The following is a 22,472-nucleotide window of genomic DNA, read 5'->3' as shown; positions in this document are numbered from 1 at the left end:
CAGACGTGAGTCCCTTGCTCACTTTGCCATTGGATTCAAGCAAGCCGGGCTGAAGACGGCTGGAATGCCAGAAACCCGTCCTCGGAAGCTTGTTTCCGGTCCAGGGAAGACATGGCTTGGCAGTTCGGGCTGGACTGTTCCCATGAGGCACAGGGTCAGACTGATTTGCATATAGCCATGTCTGAACTGGGGTGGCAGAGTGGGCTAAAGAACGGTGATGGATTAAACCCAGATCTTTTGACTGGGTGTGAGTGTTTGATTGAATCAGATGCTCCATCCATCACCACCCCCTTTTGTACCACTTTTGGCCACCATAAGTGTGGCAGGGTATTCTCAGACGTGAGTCCCTTGCTCACTTTGCCACTGGATTCAAGCAAGCCGGGCTGAAGATGGCTGGAATGCCAGAAAAAGGTCCTCGGAAGCTTGTTTCCGGTCCAGGGAAGACATGGCTTGGCAGTTCGGGCTGGACTGTTCCCATGAGGCACAGGGTCAGACCGATTTGCATATAGCCATGTCTGAACTGGGGTGGCAGAGTGGGCTAAAGAATGGTGATGGATTAAACCCAGATCTTTTGACTGGGTGTGAGTGTTTGATTGATTCAGATGCTCCCTCCATCACCACCCCCTTTTGTACCGCTTTTGGCTGCCATAAGTGTGGCAGGGTATGCTCAGACGTGAGTCCCTTGCTCACTTTGCCACTGGATTCAAGCAAGCCGGGCTGCAGACGGCTGGAATGCCAGGAACCGGTCCTCGGAAGCTTGTTTCCGGTCCAGGGAAGACATGGCTTGGCAGTTCGGGCTGGACTGTTCCCATGAGGCACAGGGTCAGACTGATTTGCATATATCCATGTCTGAACTGGGGTGGCAGAGTGGGCTAAAGAACGGTGATGGATTAAACCCAGATCTTTTGACTGGGTGTGAGTGTTTGATTGATTCATATGCTCCGTCCATCACCACCCCCTTTTTGTACCGCTTTTGGCAGTCATAAGTGTGGCAGGGTATGCTCAGACGCGAGTTCCTTGCTCACCTTACCACTGGATTCAAGCAAGCCGGGCTGAAGACGGCTGGAATGCCAGAAACCGGTCCTCGGAAGCTTGTTTCCGGTCCAGGAAAGACATGGCTTGGAAGTTCGGGCTGGACTGTTCCCATGAGGCACAGGGTCAGACTGATTTGCATATAGCCATGTCTGAACTGGGGTGGCAGAGTGGGCTAAAGAACGGTGATGGATTAAACCCAGATCTTTTGACTGGGTGTAAGTGTTTGATTGATTCAGATGCTCCGTCCATCACCACCCCCTTTTGTACCGTGGTCCATCAACAACATCAGGACATTACACAACTTATTTGAAATCTCCAACAGGCTGGACTCACTGTAATGATAGTCAATTGACTTTTAAAAAACGTTTGACTTTTGACTTACCAAATTCTCATTTGGTGTTTTTGCAACCCAAATTTCAGTAAAATTACTTGGCGTAGGAATATTGCTACTGTTAAGAAAAGATCCTCTGTTGTTCAGAAGTATCGTGCGAGTGAGGGTGATGAAATTTAAAAACTGAAACTTGTATTTGGCATAGTGAGAGTATCAGGTACAGGTTTAAGTAATGTTTCATGGTACAGAACACGTTGGAACGTTTTATTCTAAAGGTCGGGAAAAGAATGGTTAAGAGTACAATTAAGAAATTTGCAAAATATGGACTTTACTCATACTATTTGGCCGTGAGGAATAGTATCTGAGAACAAAATTACTACTTCAAGAAAATGTTGGTAAAACATGCTTGTACGGAAGTTTATTGAGAGGTATTTAAAAATAAGTCATATTTTATTACTTTGTGATTGTTGAAGATGTAGCAAACTTACACAAGAAATTGCGATTTAGAGAAAAACATTTAAGACATGTTTTTTTCTCATATTTATATTATGTAATCAAATGTTGTCTGGGTTTTTTAAACACAATCATTTTGATTGTGTTTTTTTTCCCCACTGTTATATGATGAGTAGTATTGAGCTCACTGTTTATAGTGAAAATCAATATATTCTGAGAACAGCAAAAATAAACCATATAACATATTGTACAAGTTATTTTGTATTTTGTATTCACAAATATTTATTATAACTGATGTGTTTATTCTCTTCCACAGATATTACATTTATAAGGTAAGTACGACTAATAAAAAAAACTTTTTCATTAGTTTTTTATTTCTATTTCTCCCTATACTTCCCTCACTACCTCTCTCTTACCCTAACTCCCTTCGTCTCCTCACTTTGTCGGTTCCCTTCTCTCACGGTCACTCCCTTTAACTCATCTACATTTCGTCATTTACCTTTCTTTCCTCCTTCCCTGAGTCCCCTTCTGACACTGTTTAATTCACTCCCTCTCTCTCTTTTCTTTCTCACTCCCCTTGTCTCATGCTCACTTGCCTTTATCCACCTTCTATCACCCCTGTTTCCTCAATCTCAATGCCCTTCTCTTACCCAACCTCACCCCTGTTCCCTTACTCTGCTTCCTTCACTTCTCCTCATTCACCATACTTCAATCCATACTTCAGTCCCCTTAGCCTACTCTATTTCCGTTTGTCCATCCCTTACACTCCTTCCCTGTCTCTACCCCATTCACCTTCTCTCACTCACTCTTCTTAACTCTATTTCTCTTAGTGCCCTAACACTCTTCTTAACTCACTCCTCTACCCTTAGTCCTTTTGTTTTACACATTGTTTCTCCCATCTTCCATTACTCATCACACTCTCCTTTCCTCCCTCACCATACTTTCCTTTCCACAGTCATTCCCTCAGTCCCTTCCTCTCTTTCACTCAGTCATCTTAGTCATTGATTTATACACTACACATTCTGTCCCTCTCTCTCTCCCTTTCTCTTCCTTTGTTTCACTTTCTGTTTCCTGCACTCCTACTTTTTTTTGTTTTATGAAATGTATATTATAACTCTATTTTTTCTTTTCTTCCACAGATAGTATATTTTTAAAAGAAATGTACTATTAGTTTGTTACTATTTCTAAGGTAAGTATGAGAAACAGAAATACTTTTGAATAACTCTCTTACTTCTCTTTGTGTCTTGGTCATTGTTAAATCTATCTCTTATTCGCCTTCCTTAACTCTTTTTACTTTCCTTTAGTTTCCTTTTCTTATTCCCATAATTTCCCTTCTTTCTTCTTTACAGTCTTTCTGTCACTATTAATGCTGTTTTTTCAGCCTCACTCACCTTGTCTAACTACCTTTTTCTCTCTCTGTCCTTTACTTGTCTTTCCTATCTTCTACTATCACTATGTTTATCTTGCTTTTTTTCCACTACTCTTTTCCCCTCACTCTTATATCCCTTCCCTCACTATCACTGCCCTTTACTGAATCTCACTCCTCTTCTCCCACTTCATGTTCTCTTCTCTGTGCATCACTCCCATTCCTTTTCTTCTTCTCCAATTTCTTCAGTACCCCTCATTTTCTTTTCCTCACTACATCTGTCAATCTTGCTCCCTAATTTCTTTTTCTCATTCCCTTGTGCTACCTCCTTTTCATTTACTCTCTCACTCATATTTTGAATATTTTTTTCTCCCTCTTTTAATGTGTGTAACTCAGTCTAACTTCTCTTCCTGTCTGTATCTCACCCCTTTTCTCTTTTCCTCTCTCTTTCAATTACTCTCCCTTACACTTTTTCACTCATTTAATTCCTCAGGGGCAAATTTAGAAGCCCATTGCGCCTCTTTTATACCGCCTGTGCGTCACTTTTCTTACGCAGTGGCAGTGCAAAAGAAGCGCCATAGTGCAGGGAGATGCATCACGTTGTAAAACCCTGCACCACATTAAACGTCACAAGAACTCGTTTGAAAAGTGATTCAGTGAAATCTACAAGATTTTACTGAGTCACTTCACCAACACTGATGTGTCAATACATTGCATCTGTTGAAGCAGGTGTAAAGGTTAACATAGCACGTTACAGATAGAGCAAGTTGGAAAAGTGCTGGAGTTGCGTCCTGCATGGAACAGAATTTCAATACTGTGCAAACTTTCAGCCCTAGATGTGGTGTTCATCATGAGCGGTGCAATGATTAATTTGTGTATCGCATCTTTCCTGGCGCATCTCTACTATTTTGCAGAGATGTGTTGGGTAACATAAATCTGTCCCTCTGTTCCATTCCCTTTCTATGCTTTCCTAAGTCCCTTCATTCTCTTATTCAATGTTTTAATCACTAATTTCCCAATTGTCACTTTCACTTACCTCCCTTTTATCATCCTCAAATCCCCTTCCTTCATCATCTTTCCATTTCCTTTAACTTCACTCCCCTAACCCTACTCTATGTATCTCTCTTTGTCCCTTACTGTCCGTCCATATATTCATCCTCACTCCCCTTCTGTGAGTCCTGCACCTTTACTTTCTTTTCCATACTGTTCTTCCCATAATTTTTAATTTCCCTTAACTCACTACCCTACCTTTAAACATCTTGGGGCAGATTTACAAGCCCTTTACGGCTCTTTTGCGCCGCTGTTGCGTCACTTTTGTGACACAGCGGAGGTGCAAAAGATGCGCCATGGTGCGTGTTATTTACAACGTGATGCATCTGGGAGATGCATCACGTTGTAAAGCCCTGTGCCTTAAGGAGGCATTATGGTGCAGGGGGGACGTTCCTGCGCAGGAACACCTGCTAAAAGTGGCTAAGTGAAATCTACCAGATTTCACTCAATCACTTTAAGGCCAATGCTATGTCAAAACCCTGCGGCTGATTGAAGCAGGCGTAAGGCTTGACGCAGCATTAGTTGAAAGGGCCCCCCAGGAGCATTGCTGGAGCTGCATCACGCATGCGACGCAACTCTAGCAATGCGACACCTTTACGGCACAGATGCGTCACGCATCTGTGCCGTTTTTGCCCCATGGTGTGCCACATTATAAATGTGGAACATCAGTGGTGGCGCACGGGTGGTTTTGCTTGTCGTAGGTTACTTGGCGCATCGCTGCTGATTTGCAGTGATGCACCATGTAACGTACATCTGCCTCCTTGTTTCAGTCACTCTTTTACTTCACTATCTTCAGTCACTATACTTCCTTTACCTCACTCATTTGCTTAGTCCCTTACTCCATTTTTGTCATTCATTTCAGCTAGGCATTTATACACTACACATTCATTCAAAAGAAAGATGACACAGTGCATAAGAAATAGAGCTCTTTTTGGAAAAAAGAGTTAGTTCTGAAAAGAACTTTTTTTGGGTTTTGTTATTTTGTATATTTTTTTTTAACAAAGTTTTATATTTTTGGGGGTTTTTTTTAAACGCAAACTGAAATCCTGAACTTCAAAAGTGTTCAACAGGAACAACAAAAAACTGAAATTAAAAAAAGTTATCGCCTTTTTGTGCACACATGCTCCATGATGGGCATTTCAACAAGCACAAGAGGCTTTGTTCTGAGTATACAAGAATTTCGTTGCACTTGTTGCACCTCATGTGCACCTTCTTTAAATATGGACTCTGGTCCAGTTCGGCAGTTGAAGGAGATGGAGGTGTTGCCGAAGAAGTGCTGGCCACAGCTGGTGGCAGTTGTGTGGCCAGGTTTCTGGTGGATGCCTTTGCAAACTGTGTAGGATGAACTTGCTCACATGCCTAATCATAGTATGGATGGAGAAGGAATATTTTTTGGAAGGGTTTCCCCTTGAAAGAACTGTGTCACAAAGGTTGCATGTGACCTTCGGCGCATTCACCTTTTTTTGGTCCTCTGGATAGCGAAAAAATTGCCAAATGAAGGATTCTTTGACTCGCCAATGAGGAACACGATGTTGGTCATCAGATTCTGATGAAGATGAATCTTGTCTGGCAGCCATTTCAAGTTCTTGTCAGTGAAGCTGGAGAGGGTCCTTCTTCCACAAGACTGAAACAGATAGTTAGGGAAATGGGTGGGGTTCCTGAAGATTCTAAAGCTGAAACTATTATAAACAACAGGATGGCAGAAAGACAAGAAACAACATCTTCTTCTTCTGACTCCCACATGGAATATCGCCAGCAAGCCAAGAAGGGGAAATCTTCTTTTATTTGGAAGTTTTTTACTTTTCCTGAGGGACTAAAAAAGGTAAATGCCCCTAAAGTAACGTGTACCCTTTGTGGTACTGTTCTTTCAAGGGGAAACCCTCTTAAAAAATACTCTTTTTCAATCCATACTATGATGAGCGTGTAAAAAATGTGCACCCTGTGCAATATGCCCGAGCAGCCACAAGAGCTCTGGCCCAGCAGATTCCACCAGCTGTGGCCAGCACATCTACAGCTCCACCTCCATCACCAGCAACAGCATAAATGGACGTTAGGCCATATTTGGCACATGTGCATATGCGGTGCAACAAATGTTTTGATAATATTGTTTATGGAGAACAGAGCCTGAATCTAATTGAACGCAGGATTCAGAATCATAAATGCTCTGAAAGGAGATCATTTTTTTCTATTTTTCATTTATTTTGTTCTGGTTGAACAGTTTCCTTGTTGCAGTTCCTGAATTTTCTTAAAAAAAAAAAATCCCAAACTTTAAAAAAAGGAAAAGAAAATATAAAACAACAAAAGAAAAAAACAGTTCTTTTCAGAACTCATTCAATTATCTAAAAAGAGTTATATTCTTAATACACTGTGTCGTTTCATTTTTTTTAAATGAAAGCGTAGTGCATAAATGAGTGATTGAAATGACAGAGGGAAGGAAGGGACTGAGGGAAAGAGTGAGAAAAGGAGAGTATGGTGAGTGACAAAAGAGGAGTCAAAGAGTAACTGAAAGAAGGGGACTGAGGGTAGGGGAGTGAGTTAAGGGGACTGAAAAACTAAGGGAAGGGCAATAAAGAAAGGAGAAAAAAAACTAGTTTCAGTGTTTTGATGTTGTATTGAAATTCATAATAAAAAACAAAGAATTTTACACATATTTTATTTAGGGGTTAGCATTTAAAAAATCCTTGCAAATTCACAAAAAAACCCATAGGTTTTACACACGTTATAGTTAAGAATTAGCATTTAAAAAACCTTGCAAATTCACTGAAAAAACCATAGGTTTTACACACGTTATAGTTAGGAATTAGCATTTAAAAAACCTAGCAAATTAATTGAAAACTACATAGGTTTTATATCAGTTATAGATAGCTGGACAGTTTACTCATACAAAACCATTGAAATTCCCACGTTATAGTTAGTTGGACTCACTATAACTCGCGCGCCCGCAATCCACTGCTGACGATGTCATATATTACATCATTCATGACATGGTCAGTGACATCACGGATGACATCTCAAATGACATCACTGATGACATCACTGATGACATCTCAAATGACATCACTGATGATCAGCCTGGATCATTACAGATACATTCGTAGGACATTATCCTGTACTGAATCGTAACAGAGACGTGTACGGAATGTACACTGCCGACCTAGGGCCTGATTATGAGTGTGGCAGTGTTGCAGCGGGGAGCCACACCAGCTCCCTGCTGCAAAACTTCCAATCCCATAGTCAGCCCACTCAGGGTATTTTGAGTGACATACAGGTCAGGGAGTCCTGCATTGGCGGTCCCATGGCGGTGCATTTCTAAGGCTCATAGAAGAGAGTGTCTAAGCCCTTTCTTGCTCAGACCAAAATGTACAAGGTTGTGACTTTCCTTCCATGCAGTAACAGTAGTTGCATACATGAAGCAGACTTTGTTCCCACCCACATGCAGTCCCATGCACATAGGGCTCCCTTAGTTTCCTCACCAACACCCTTTTCATGGTAGGCTCACCACCATGAAAATGGTCACAGTGAGGAACTCATAATATGCTTAATGGTACTGTAGCAGCACTGCAGCCATATTACATCCTCACACCAGGCAGGAGAACATCATTATGCATGATTCCATTGGTAGACATATTCATTCTGTACATAAGGACATTGGTAATAGGTCTTCAAGTCAAGCAGTCTCTATGAAATGTTCTGAAAAGAACAGTCAGGTTCGGGTTCCACCTTGGATTTAACATTGATAACAAACAGCATTGAATGCATAGAGTATATTTCAAAGGGTCCTAAAAAGAGAACCGGTGTGATACAAGCATTTCATGCACTAAAGTTCAAAATCAGATGTCAATTGACCTACAATAAAGGGGTTGTCCATAGCACCATCGATTCTTTAAGGCAGCTGACCCAGTAGAAAAAAACTACAGAGTAGGTATGACTGCTAAAATCACCACAGAAGCCAATGCACATCGTTACAAAAAGGCCTCTCTTGGTCAGATATAAATTCTTCTTAAAGAAATGAAAAGACAAAAGGTGTTTGGCAAGTTAGTTTAATTAAACGTAGTGACTGGGAGAGTCTCGACAGAGTGCATCAGAAGAAAGTCTCTTGTCGTACAAAGTTTAGGCCACCAATCTACACATCTCATCGGGTACAATAAACCAATTCTGCATTCTTAAAAAAGCATATGGTGCAGGGATGTGTGGGATGGCGCTATTCGCCCTAGAGCCTCATGGCGGAGGTTCATGGGGGCCCTGCTAGGGGCCACCGAAGTCCCTTACCGACAGCCTATCAATGGCAGTCATTCTGCCCTGCAAAGGCTATCAGAGAGGGAGATGATAATCCCTGCCCCCATTGTAGGGATTATGGTATGACTAACACGCCAACGGACTCCTTGAGCCTGTTGAAACTGTTGCAGTCCCTCTGCAGTCCGTCCTACCGCATCATAATGTTGCGGTCAAACTGCTATGCTGGATGTCAGTGGGACCACCACAGATGGCTTTTTGGTGGCAGCCAACTAATATAATGATCAGGCGCTCCGTATGTAATGAATGTTTTAATTGTACCCAGTAAGTACCAGAAGATACAAAAGCAACACTATAAACTGTTATGTATGCAGTAGGCAGAGTTAAAAAAGTATAGACCATTCACAATGAGACTTAAGTGTTAGAGTTGTTTAATATATTCATTTGTTAGGGGGCATCTTGTTAAAGGTGCTCTTTCCCACGCACTGAATCATTACATACTCTAACCACTGTCTGTACCTAGTACCGCTGTGGTTTGGACTCATAGACTCTAGAGATCATCCGATCCTTGGTTTCTGGACACCATCAAAGGCTCCACCTCTGAGACTATCAAACTCACAGCCCCCTAAGGCCTCTAAGACCTAGGGAGACCACAGCCCGTGGAAACCCTCAGACCCAGGGCCTTTGGACTCGCGTGGAGACCATTCAGAACATCAACCACTTAGGGCTTAAGGGCTCAAGCCATATTCCTTTACCTCAAGTTCTTTCTTCTGGTTCTCTGGGGCAAACATGTTAACTTTCTCATGTGCAACATATGTATTGTATTGGTAGTGCAGTTAAATTATTGAAAGCCCCCTGAACTAATCCATCCTCAAGGATTATCAATAGTGAACTCAAAATCTTTATTCAAGACCATGGTACACCTGTTTGAACATTCAGAGTTTGTTTTGTTTGCTCCTTGCTGAGTGTCATGAGATGGCTCTTCAGAAGGAAAACATCAGGTGCTAGAAAATAAATAAAAACACCTTCTGTAGCCGACTGCCTAGCCAGAACTGATAACAAGTCCTGCGTTCTCCGTTTGCTGATATTAAGACTTTTCACAAAAAAGTAGATAATCTGTTGACATTTAGGGCATCAATCTGACACATTTAAAATCTTTAGACTACCCCTAATCACTACCCTTCCATGAACTGGACAACACTTTTTCAACCAACTAATAAACAGAACACCCAGTAACCCTGCAAAAACATTAACAATCAAATAACACTCAGCCCTAAACCCTTTAAAAACAAATTATATATATATATATTTTTTTTTTTCACTGAAAAAAACATAGGTTTCCGGGGCGTTATAGTTAGTTGAACATTTGTCTCATATAAAACCAGAGAAATTTGCGTGTTATACTTAGTTGAAAAAACTATAACTTGCACGCCTGCAATGCACTGCTGATGATGTCACATATTACATCACTCATGACATGGTCAGTGCCATCACTGATGACATCACTTATGACATCTCAAATGACATCACTCTTGACATCATGCATGTGACAATCTTATGCACATACTGATGCTCTAATGCAAACTTTGATACACACATTCTAAAATGCTGAGTACTATTTTTGAAACCATACACAGAAGAATGCCATATACTACATAGCACTCACTATTTCCTAGGTCAACACACACACCCAGTCACTTATAAAATACAGGACCGTAATATGCACTCATACATCTATTCATAACATCGGTTACACTCCGCCACTCATCCATAGAGTTTTAGCGATGGGAATAGTAGTACCTGAATCAATCATGAAGGTATATATTTGTGACGCCTGTTTTACCTAAGTAATGTTCCATAAAAAAGATGTGACCTACTGTAGTTGAGACACTATGTATTACCCTGTGAAATATAAGACCCTCATTCCACCTTTATTGTTTGCCAACTTTAGTTAAGCCACACCATCATGCCCCCTAAATCAAACTATTTGCCAGGAGTGTAAACAGTATGTTTGTGACATAACAGAACATTTGGGGAGGCATAACCCTTGTGTCCTTTGATTTTCGTACCACCACAAAAAATGGGAATATGGACCAAACTGTCACCTGTAAACTGTATGATTTGGTTGCTCTGTGTATGTTGCCCTCTATCACATGTTCTTCCAATTGGTATGGATTTATACTGAGATTACAAAAGTCAAATGGTTCCTGGCACTACCGTCGGTCACCAAGAGTAACTTGTCAATGTGGTGTGTGTGCCTTTCGGGAAACACATATGACTTTTACATAATTGACATCCAGTGCTGCCACCTCCCAAAACTCTTGCATAGTATTAGCTATTGGAGTCAAATCCATACCCACATCTCACACATATTACATCATATCATCTGTGTAAAGGTGTAATAAAACACCTCTTTTAGTATGGACACACCCAGTTTTTTGGGCTGATGCATCACACATGCTTGACTACACCCACAAGTAGCGAGTTACCTGAGAGATGGTAGCAGTCAGACATTCAAACTTGACTGAGGGTCCGATTCACAGAACTAACTTAAGACAAAATCCTAAACTTACTACCATGTTGGTATTCACAGAATGCAATTAATCATTTTGGTATTCACAGAAGGCACTTACTCATTTTGGTATTCACAGAAGGCAATTGCTCATTTCGTTATTCACTGAAGTTAGGAGTCCAAACTTTAGGACTCCTAAATGCCTTTTGTAAATACTGAAAGTCTTAAAGTTAGGATTTTCCTCAGTTTAGGAGTCCTAAGGTGAGGAGTACTAACTTTACTACTCCTAAACTGAGAAAAATCCTAACTTTAAGACTTAAGGTATTCACAAAAGGCATTTAGAAGTCCTAAAGTTAGGTGCTACTCCTAAACTGAGAAAAACCCTAACTTTAAGACTTTTGGTATTCACAGAAGGCATTTAGGAGTCAGTTAGGGCTCTGTGGTATCCTGCATATTTACTGTAAGGTGTTTTACCTTCCATGCTCAGCCAGTGCCTGTGCTCTGACTCACTGGAATGTTGGATTCTGATGATACCTCAGAATGTTGTGACTGTGAGAGGTAGAGTGACAGTTGGTCATGGGCTGAGCAGCTGACAGGCAGCTCCTGGTGGGGCTCTGATCTATCACTTAACTACATGATGTCCTATACCTTACTACTTGTAATCCACATGGAATAAAGCATCTTGAAATACTACCTCCTGTGTGGACCCTCATCACGACATTTGATGGCAACGAGGATGGTGACGTACCTACGTGGAACAAGCAGGTGTAAGGTACCTAGCGAACACAGGTGGAGCAGAAGATGGCACAATCTACAGAAACTTTAGTGGCTACTACCACAATATACAAAAGCAGAGGTATCCCCAGGAAAGGAAAATGTACGTACATGCAGCAAGGATGTTCTTGTCAGGACAACTACAATGTCAAAATGGAAGAAGTATGTTCCTCACAGAAAACATAAGAAGACACCATGAAACAAGTGTGTTCTCCTATCAACATGTCTGACAACAAGCGAGAAACAAGCATCAAATTAAAAGGAAAAGAAGACAAATACACAAGTAAGATGAAGCACTACGCCGTTCAGCCCCACCAGTGTCCTCACCATTGGACAGCCCTAGTCGAGGCGTACCGCATTTGTACAATATTACTCATTTGGAACTTTGATATACCCAGTTTTGCTTGAGTCAACAAGCCTACGAACATTCAGCTTTAAATTACATAATGGGTCACATATGTGCTGTTCCTGCCTCATTCTGTAAGTACAGGAGGAAAAACAAAATGCAAATTTTCTTCACTTGCCTGTCAACATGAGCTTTGGTGCCTTTGAAATAATAGAACGGTACAAAAGGGGGTGGTGATGGACGGAGCATCTGAACCAATCAAACACTCGCACCCAGTCAACAGATCTGGGTTTAATCCATCACCGTTCTTTTAGCCCACTCTGCCACCCCAATTCAGACATGGACATATGCAAATCAGTTCCACCCTCTGCCTCATGGGAACAATCCAGCCCGAACTGCCAAGCCATGCCTTCCCTGGACCAGAAATAATCTTCCTAGGACCGGTTTCTGGCATTTCAGCCATCTTCAGCCAGGCTTGCTTGAATCCAGTGGCAAAGTGAGCAAGGGACTCACGTCTGAGCATACCCTGCCAACTTATGGCGTCCCTTGCTCACTTGGCCACTGGATTCAAGATAGCCTGGCTGATGAGGATTATGAATCCGAAACCGGTCCCAGGATGCTTGTTTCCGGTCCATGGAAGACAAGGCTTGGCAGTTCGGGCTGGACTGTTCCCATGAGGCACAGGGTCAGACTGATTTGCATATGGCCATGTCTGAACTGGGGTGGCTGAGTGGACTAAAGAATGGTGATGGATTAAACCCCGATCAGTTGACTGGGGGTGAGTGTTTGATTTTCTCAAACGCTTCGTCCATCATCCCCTTTTGTATCGCTTTGTTATCCCTAAGTGTGGTAGGGTATGCTCAGACGTGAGTCCCTTGCTCACTTGGCCACTGGATTCAAGATAGCCTGGCTGATGAGGATTATGAATCCGGAACCGGTCCCAGGATGCTTGTTTCCGGTCCATGGAAGACATGGCTTGGCAGTTCGGGCTGGACTGTTCCCATGAGGCACAGGGTCAGACTGATTTGCATATGGTCATGTCTGAACTGGGGTGGCTGAGTGGGCTAAAGAATGGTGATGGATTAAACCCAGATCAGTTGACTGGGGGTGAGTGTTTGATTTGCTCAAACGTTCCGTCCATCATCCCCTTTTGTATCGCTTTGTTCGCCCTAAGTGTGGCAAGGTATGCTCAGACGTGAGTCCCTTGTTCACTTGGCCACTGGATTCAAGATAGCCTGGCTGATGAGGATTATGAATCCGAAACCGGTCCCAGGATGCTTTTTTCTGGTCCAGGGAAGACATGGCTTGGCAGTTCGGGCTGGACTGTTCCCACGAGGCACAGGGTCAGACTGATTGGCATATGGCCATATCTGAACTGGGGTGGCTGAGTGAACTAAAGAATGGTGATGGATTAAACCCAGATCAGTTGACTGGGGGTGAGTGTTTGATTTGCTCAAACGCTCCATCCATCATCCCCTTTTGTATCGCTTTGAAATAATAGAAGCAGTCATTCTGTCATCAGCCCACAACCTACAGCTTTAAAATGTGTTCATCAAGCCTGGATTTTTTTTCTATTGCATATGACACGGCTTGTATCTATGCTGTTCATACCACCGGTTTGCCTGACAGCGCTTGGATTACGTTTCTGTGAGGATTTGGCTTTGTGACCCTTTGTAAACAATGAAATTCCAATCAGTCGCATCTTGGTAAATATAAGGAATTTTTGGTATCCAGACCTTTTCGCACCACTCTGACAAGCTGCAGTGTTATCAATGGTTCCTTCGTTTGGACTGTAACTTTTAACTGCAGTGTTTTTTTTCCGTCAGATTGCTTGTGGAGTCAGTTTACTCTCATCCGGCATTCTACTTTCTCCACTTTCTTCGCGTTTGTGATGCATTGGTGGCCTAAGGGGACAACCTTTCTGTGTGTTTTTACACAAACTTTGGTGAGTTTTTACTTCACAACATTCCCTGCGCACTGCCATTATATCGGCAGTTTCAACTGTCATTAGGTTTCGCCTGGCGTCCGCTGCGCAGCAGCATTCGCGCAGGCGAAATCTTTTGAGAAGCAGTATGGGGCTTTGTCCCGCCTCTCTGTTCCATTGGCTAGCTCCATAAATGGAGGCTAGCCATTGGAACAGAGATGCGTCAGTCATTGCCCGAGCAGATTCATGGGCGTTCCGGCGATTGTTTTGCTCTCCGCCCCTTTGTGAATGTCATTGCGGCGGTGGTTTATTTTATTTTTTTTAAGGTTTTTATGGGTCATTCCTCCAGGCCGACCGCCGCCAGAAGAAGTCCAGGTGAGTGCTCCCCTCCCCTTCCGCTGTCCGTGTGCCCATTCCCGCCCCCCCCCTCCCGCTGTCCGTGTCTCTGGCCCCACTTGTAAATGCTTGTTTTATGCTGCAAGCAGACTTGTCCTCGGCCTATTCGGGCTTTCATTGGGTCACGTGTTCTTGAAGGTGACATCCTCATAGACTTTTCAACCCTCGAGACCCTCCCTCTCAATCTGGATGCGAAAGTGAGACCTGCCGTGCAATGGATAAAGAAGAAAAGTACCAAGCATATTTCGCAAAAGTCACAGTCTACATTTTTATCATCAATGCTTGCTTAATTTTCTTCTTACACTGGCAGCACTAAGTTAAAGGTCGAACTTGTTAAAGTAGGTGTTTAATTGACATCACTACCTGCAGGTTTGGGGTTTGTTTGTGTTTTTGTGCGCACCTTTCACTTGATCTGCTGTACATTCAAAGATGGCCGCTTGATTCACGTGGTCCGCTTTCTCTTTCTACCGTTTGACCAGTGGCACTGTTTATGCCTCAGTCACGTGACCAGCATCCAATGGGGTGGCGGAGCGGAGAATTTCGAACCGAGCTTGGGGTAACGGAGCTCTGCGGGCGAGAGAGGCCGGTTAAGAGCCTGCATCTGTGGGAGAGGAGGGGTGTACAGGCTGGTGAGTAGAGTGGAGGGGGAGCGCAGTGAGGCACGGGAGGAGTGTAGGGGCTTTAAATCCATCTGCGGCTGAGCCCTGTGAGCCTTTCTCGCAGGACAGGGCCCTGCCTGCCAGTACGGGGCTCTGCACCCACCGCCCACGGCCCTCCGGGTTGAGTAGCAGCTACCCTGGGCCAGTAATATGACCCCCCTCACTCCCACCCAGAGCGACAGTGAGGCGAGCAGGCCTGCCCCTCCTCTTCCTGAGAGTGCTGAGAACAGAGTTGTAGAATCATGCTTATTACACCTGCTTTGTAAATGTGGACTCCACCTGGTGGCTTACAGACCTCAGACCCACCCAACCCGCAAGCATGAAACCTCATCTCATCATAGACAACACTCTGGACATGAACACCCAAGTGGCTTTCAGGCAGCACCAGGAAAATGGGCACCCAAGTCCTCCTCACCAGCAGACCAGACTATGAGGCAGTCTGTCCTCAGGAATAACCAACCATTTCATAAGACTTCAGACCATAAAGACCTCAACTGTCAGACCAGTCCTTAATCTCCAATGCCGAGCCCATAACACACTCCACTTTAAGCAGCTCTACTGATTCCTAATACACTTTGTGTGCTTCACACGTTAAGCTCCTCACCCACGCCTACAAAGTGCTCCAAAACATAGGCCTTACCTATTTGACTACATCCAATTCCACCTATCTCTCATACATGTGCTCTACCCACTCTCACTAGCACACACCCCATCATACACAAATGCAGATCAGGCTTTGCCTTCCCATACATGGCTCCTTAAGCATGTAACAACCTGTCACAACACATCAGAGCCTCCTTCTCCCTTCTTGAGTTCCACTATGAGCGCAAAATTGGTTCTTCAAGGAGCCTACCAGGGCCAGACTCACTCATCTGCTACAGTGCCAGAGTACTTTTACGGGTGATTAGCGTGCTTTAAAAATGCAGCTGACATAATATCTGTTTATCAATCTCGCCATCCCCTTAGCTGCTCTTTGGCCACCCATTCATGCCTCCTTCCACCCATTCTTGATTCAATCCTTTTTTTCACCCTTCCGTTCTGTCTTTCTTTCTCTCCATCCCACTATCTCTCATCATTACATTCATCATCCTTCTCTCCAGCCTTCATTCCATTTTTCCTTCTCTCCATCATTGCATACACCTTTCATCTTTCCTTTCATCCACCCAGCCTTCTCCCCCTCCTTTCTTTCACGCCTTCTTTTAGCATTTTTCTCCTACACACAGCTCCACCCACTGTGCTTGCTTCTCTGCCCCTTCGCTGTGCTTGCTTCCCTGCCCCCTCGCTGTGCTTGCTTCCCTGCCCCCTCGCTGTGCTTGCTTCCCTGCCCCCTCACTGTGCTTGCTTCCTTGCCCCCTCACTGTGCTTGCTCTCCTGAGTGTGTGTGTGGCTCTAGGTGGGTGTGTGTGGCTCTGGGTGGGTGTGTGTGGCTCTGGGTGGGTGTGTGTGGCTCGGGGTGGTGTGTGTGTGTGTGGCTCTGGGTCTGTGTGTGTGGCTCTGGTTATGTGTGTGTGTGTGTGTGTGTGTGTGGCTCTGGGTGTGTGTGGGTGTGTGGCTCTGGGTGTGTGTGTGGCTCTGGGTGTGTATGTGTATGTGTGTGTTGCTCTGGGTGTGTGTGTGTGTGACTCTGGGTGTGTGTGTGTGTGTGTGGTTGTGTGTGTGTCTGTGTGGCGCTCTGGGTGTGTGTGGTTGGCTCTGGGTGTGTGTGTGTGGTAGTAATTGCTGTCTGCTGAGCCCATCCGTAGGGTACAATAGGTCTCACATTTGCGAGAGATTAAGCTATTGGCAATGTAAATGACAATGCCATTTATTTATCTGTTTTCAAAACCAACACATAAATACAAATGTTGTCATTTACAATGCCAATAGCTCCAACTTTTCCAAAGGCGAAACCGTTGCATTGTAAATGCTTGTTTTTATGTTTAAAATGACCACGCGCAGCTCACCTCATCTTCTTTGCCACCGGATCTCGTCAATCAATCAATAAATCAATCACAGCATTTATATAGCGCACTACTCACCCGGAGGGTCTCAAGGCGCTAGGGGAGGGGTGGGGTCCGTTACTGCTCGAACAGCCAGGTCTTGAGCTGCTTCCTGAAGACGAGGTGGTCCTGGGTCAGGCGGAGTTGGGTCGGGAGGGAGTTCCAAGTCTTGGCGGCCAGGTAGGAGAAGGACCTTCCTCCTCAGGTGGCTCTACGGATCCGGCGGACGGCGGAGAGGGCGTGGCTGGTCGATCGAAGCTGGCGTGTGGGAGCGTAGAAGTTGAGGCGGCTGTTGAGGTATGCTGGTCCTTGGTTGTGCAGGGCTTTGTGTGCGTGGGTGAGGAGACGGAAGGTGATTCCCTTGTTGACCGGGAGCCAGTGCAGATCTCTTAGGTGTCCGGAGATGTGGCTGCGACGGGGATGTCCAGGATGAGTCGTGCTGAGGCGTTCTGGATCCGCTGGAGTCTCTTCTGGAGTTTGGCGGTGGTTCCGGCGAAGAGGGAGTTGCCGTAGTCCAGACGGCTGGTGACGAGGGCCTGGGTGACCGTCTTCCTGGTCTCGGTGGGGATCCACCGGAAGATGTTACGTAGCATACGCAGGATGTTGATGCACGACGAGGAGACGGCGTTGACTTGTCTGGTCATGGAGAGGGAGGAGTCCAGAATGAAGCCTAGGTTGCGTGCGTGGTCCGTCGGTTTGGGTGCGCTGCCCAGGGCGGGGGGCCACCAGCAGTCGTCCCAGGCGGAGGGTGAGGATCCCAGGATGAGGACTTCCGTCTTGTCCGAGTTCAGTTTCAGGCGGCTGCTCATTATCCACTTGGCTACGTCTGTCATCCCTTCGTGTAGGTTGGCTCTGGCGGGGTCGTTGGTGAGGGAGAGGATCAGCTGGGTGTCGTCGGCGTAGGAGATGATGTTGAGGTTGTGTTGGCGTGCGATGGCTACGAGGGGGCTCATGTAGATGTTGAAGAGGGTTGGGCTGAGCGAGGAGCCTTGAGGAACGCCGCAGATGACTTCGGTGGCTTCTGATCTGAACGGGGGGAGGCGGACTCTCTGCGTCCTTCCGGCGAGGAACGAGGTGATCCATTCCAGTGCCTTCTCCTGGATTCCGACGTTGCTGAGGCGCTGTACTAGGGTACGGTGGCATACAGTGTCGAGGGCCGCGGAGAGGTCTAGGAGGATGAGGGCCACTGTTTCTCCGTTGTCGAGCAGTGCTTGGATGTCATCGGTAGCTGCGATCAGGGCGGTCTCGGTGCTGTGGTTGGCCCGAAAGCCAGACTGCGAGAGGTCGAGGGATCCGTTCGTCTCGAGGAAGGCGGCCAGCTGCTTGTTGACGGTCTTCTAGATGACTTTGGCAGGAAACGGGTGCAGCGAGATGGGGCGGTAGTTCTTGAGGTCGGTGGGGTCGGCTGATGGTTTCTTTAGTAGGGCGCTGAGTTCGGCATGCTTCCAGCTCTCCGGGAAGGTAGCGGCGTCGAAGGAGGTATTGATGATGTCCCGCAGGTGGGGTGCGATGACAGCGTCGGCCTTGTTGAAGACGTGGTGAGGGCAGGGGTCGGTTGGAGATCCGGAGTGGATGGAGTTCATCGTGCGGACGGTGTCTTCAGTGCTGATCGGGGTCCACGCGCAGAGGGTGGTGGTGGGGGGTGGTGGTTCCGTCGTGGCGTGCGTCGGTTGAGAGCTGAGACTGTTGTGTATGTCCGCGATCTTGTTGTGGAAGTAGAGGGCGAGGGAGTTGCAGAGGTCTTGCGAAGGGGTGATGTCGTTGTTTCCGGCGTTGGGGTTGGAGAGCTCCTTAACGATGTTGAAGAGTTCCTTGCTGTTGTGTGTGTTGTTGTCCAGTCGTTCCTTGAATGCAGTTTTCTTGGTGGCGTGGATCAGTTGGTGGTGTTTTCGGGTGGCGAGTTTGAGGGCAGTCATGTTGTTCGGTGTTGGGTCTCTGCGCCAGGCTTTCTCGAGGGCTCCGCAGATCTTCTTGGAGCTCTTGAGTTCGTCGGTGAACCATGGGGCTTTCTTGCTGCCGGGTCTGCTAGGCGGGGTCTTAAGAGGGGCGAGGTCGTCTGCGCAGTTGCTGATCCACTTCGCGAGGTTGGTGGCCGCCTGGCTAGGGTTCGTTGCGCTGCAGGGAGGGTTCATGCTCAGGGAGGTTGTGAGCTGGTCGGCTGTGATCTTGTTCCAGCTTCTGCGTGCAACCTGTTGCTGGTGGTGGTGGATTGTTGTCCTTCTGAAGCTGAAGTGGACGCAGCTGTAGTCCGTCCAGTGGAGTCCGGTGGCATGGCTGAAGGCGATGTCCTTGCTGGACGAGAAGACGGGGTAGAGTGTGTGTCCGGCGTAGTGGGTGGGGGTGGTCACCAGCTCCTTGAGACCTAGGTTGGTGAGGTTGTCCAGCAGGGTGGTGGTGTTGCGGTCGTTGTTGTTCTCCAGGTGGAAGTTGAGGTCGCCGAGGTGGATGTAGTCGGCGGAGGGGAGGGCGTGTGGGCTAATGAAGTCGGCGATGTCTTCGCTGAATTGTGTGCGTGGTCCCGGGAGTCTGTAGATGAGGGTGCCGCGGAGGGTGGTCTTGGGGTTGATGTGGACCTGGAAGTGCAGGTGTTCGGCGGGTGCGAGGGTGTCGTCGGAGTTGGTTGTGATGCGGATGGTGTTCCTGTGGACGATGGCGAAACCTCCTCCTGTCTGGTTGATGCGGTCCCTCCGGATGATCTTGTAGCCGTCCGGGATGGTGATGGCGATGTCGGGCGCTGAGGAGGCGTTCATCCAGGTTTCCGCGAGGAAGGCGTCGTCTGGGGCTGTGGTGTTGAGCAGGTTCCAGAGCTCGACGGTGTGTCTGTGGACGGAGCGGGTGTTGATCAGGATGCACTTGAGGTGGTAGCTGCTGGAGTTCGGCTTGGTCGGTGCTGGTGTGGTGCAGGTCCGAATGCAGGTGAACTTGCAGGAGTGGCAGCAGAAGGGTCCGTGGGTGCGTCTCGGGGTGGCTCGATAGCAGCCCGGGATTCTACCGGTGTTGAGTGTGTAGAGTTCGGTGGCGTCGTAGGTCCGGCGGGTGGGCTGGTGTCTGCGGGAGACAGGGGTCCTGGCACTGGGCGCGGTCCAGGCGCAGAGGGGCACAGACGGGCTTACCTTTGGCGCACCTTCGGCGCTCAATCAGTGCTCCCGCTGCGCGCGTCCGCTGCGCGGTCGCTCTGGGGGCGTCATAAGTAGGGGGACGGGAGGGCGGGTCAGCTGGGTAGGCGGGAGCGGGGTGTCCAATGGGCGCCGGTGGGCGGGGCCGCAGGGAGTCAGCGGCGGGAACAACTGGCGGCCGGGCGGCTCAGCTGTGGCTGGGTCGCTCGGGTGCAGGAAGGGCAGCGGCGGCAGGAGCAGGTGGGCGGGAGTCCTTGGCAGTCCTCTGCAGATCTTCTGGAAGCGGCGGGAGCAAGGGGGTGACCCGGCCTACTGAAAGGCGCAGTGGTCACTCCCGAGTGCGTCCGGCGATCCCCTTAAGTAGGGGGATGGGAGGGCGGGTCAGCTGGGTAGGCAGGAGCGGGGCGTCCAATGGGCGGCGGTGGGCGGGGCCGCAGGGCGTCAGCGGCGGGAACAACTGGCGGCCTGGCGGCTCAGCTGTGGCTGGGTCGCTCGGGTGCAGGAAGGGCAGCGGCGGCAGGAGCAGGTGGGCGGGAGTCCTTGGCAGTCCTCTGCGGATCTTCTGGAAGCGGCGGGAGCAAGGGGGTGACCCGGCCTACTGAAAGGCGCAGTGGTCACTCCCGAGTGCGTCCGGTGATCCCCTTAAGTAGGGGGACGGGAGGGCGGGTCAGCTGGGTAGGCGGGAGCGGGGCGTCCAATGGGCGGCGGTGGGCGGGGCCGCAGGGGGTCAGCGGCGGGAACAACTGGCGGCCGGGCGGCTCAGCTGTGGCTGGGTCGCTCGGGTGCAGGAAGGGCAGCGGCGGCAGGAGCAGGTGGGCGGGAGTCCTTGGCAGTCCTCTGCGGATCTTCTGGAAGCGGCGGGAGCAAGGGGGTGACCCGGCCTACTGAAAGGCGCAGTGGTCACGCAGGCGTCAGGAGTGCTGTGTGACGTTACGCGCTGAAATCTTGGCAGATCTGCTGTGTGACACCCTGAGCGTGCAGTGAGCCACCTGGTAGCACGTCGTTTGCGTGTCTCCATTTTGCCTCTCTGCTGTTGTAAACTGGTCGCATTGCTCCTGGGCAAGTGTTCATTGCAGGGTCAAGGTCCTCTCTTACTCTTTGCCACTAAGGAGGACATTTTGCCTGGATTTCATTTTCATCACACTCTGATGCTGGCTGTCTTACTCATTTTTTCTAAATTAATGAGCAATGCATTCCTGAATCGTCAGCATCCTTGTGTGCAATACTAACCTGGGCTCAAGGTCAGACTTTATCTCCATGTCACGGTTGGAACTCTGGTACACCCGAGGAACAGTTGCAAGCTTGCATTCCCAGTTGTTGGTGTACTGTTAAGTGCATTTTGTGACTGTGAATCTGTTGATTTTAAGTATCCAGTCCACTAGGGAACTACATGTCTATGTTAGCAGTTTACTACCGCTGCTAGGCTGTTTTACTTTGCACTGGTATGTGTCACGAGCCAACGGTGACACGCACACCCCAATACCTCAGTCATTAAATTAAATACTTATGTGTTACGAACATCAGTTCATGTGATTTAAGATTACAGGGGCACACACACCCTAAACTTTCAAAGTTGCAAACATGAATGTTATTGTGTCGTTTATAGCCTAATGTTTCATTAGATTTTATCACACCATCTGCACTTTTGTTGTGATTTTGCAGTTCCAAATCAAACTCCATAGGATTTCCAGGCAGGATCTGTTCACATGGTATGTTACATTCCTGCTATCTTATACTCTTTCGTGGTTTCCTTTTGTATTTCCCATGTATTCATTATTTTGTACTCTCCCTATACAGGGATCTGAATGGGTATAGGCCCCATTTCTTTACATATTCATTGCCTACTTGGGCTACAACATACACTTATGGAACATGGGTACATATCTGGCTTTTTTCATTTTATATGCGTACCTTGAACGCTGTTATATTCCCTACACAGGGATGGGAAGGGTTTTTGCCCTATTTGGCCATTTACACTTGCCTACATAGGTCACATATTGTTTTACCCTTATACAGGGCACCGTAGCATGGGCTTCATTCCCATTTTACATTTACAAAGTACCCTCACACAGGGCACCGTCTTATGGGATACAGTCCCATTTACTTTTACATTGTTACCCTCACACAGGGTGTCTTATGGGTCACAGTCCCATTTACATTTTCTGTGCATACCGGAATGAGTACGGGCCATATGTATCAAGCCTTTTGTGATTCGCAAAGGCCGAAATTCGCAGAATTTCGGCCTTTGCGAATCGCAAACGGCCTTTTTGCATGTTTTGGGATGTATGAAACATTCCC

The sequence above is a fragment of the Lissotriton helveticus genome, chromosome 4_2 (assembly GCF_964261635.1).
Source record: "Lissotriton helveticus chromosome 4_2, aLisHel1.1, whole genome shotgun sequence".
In the NCBI taxonomy this organism is placed as follows: domain Eukaryota; kingdom Metazoa; phylum Chordata; class Amphibia; order Caudata; family Salamandridae; genus Lissotriton; species Lissotriton helveticus.
Note: the sequence above shows the minus strand (reverse complement) of the source record.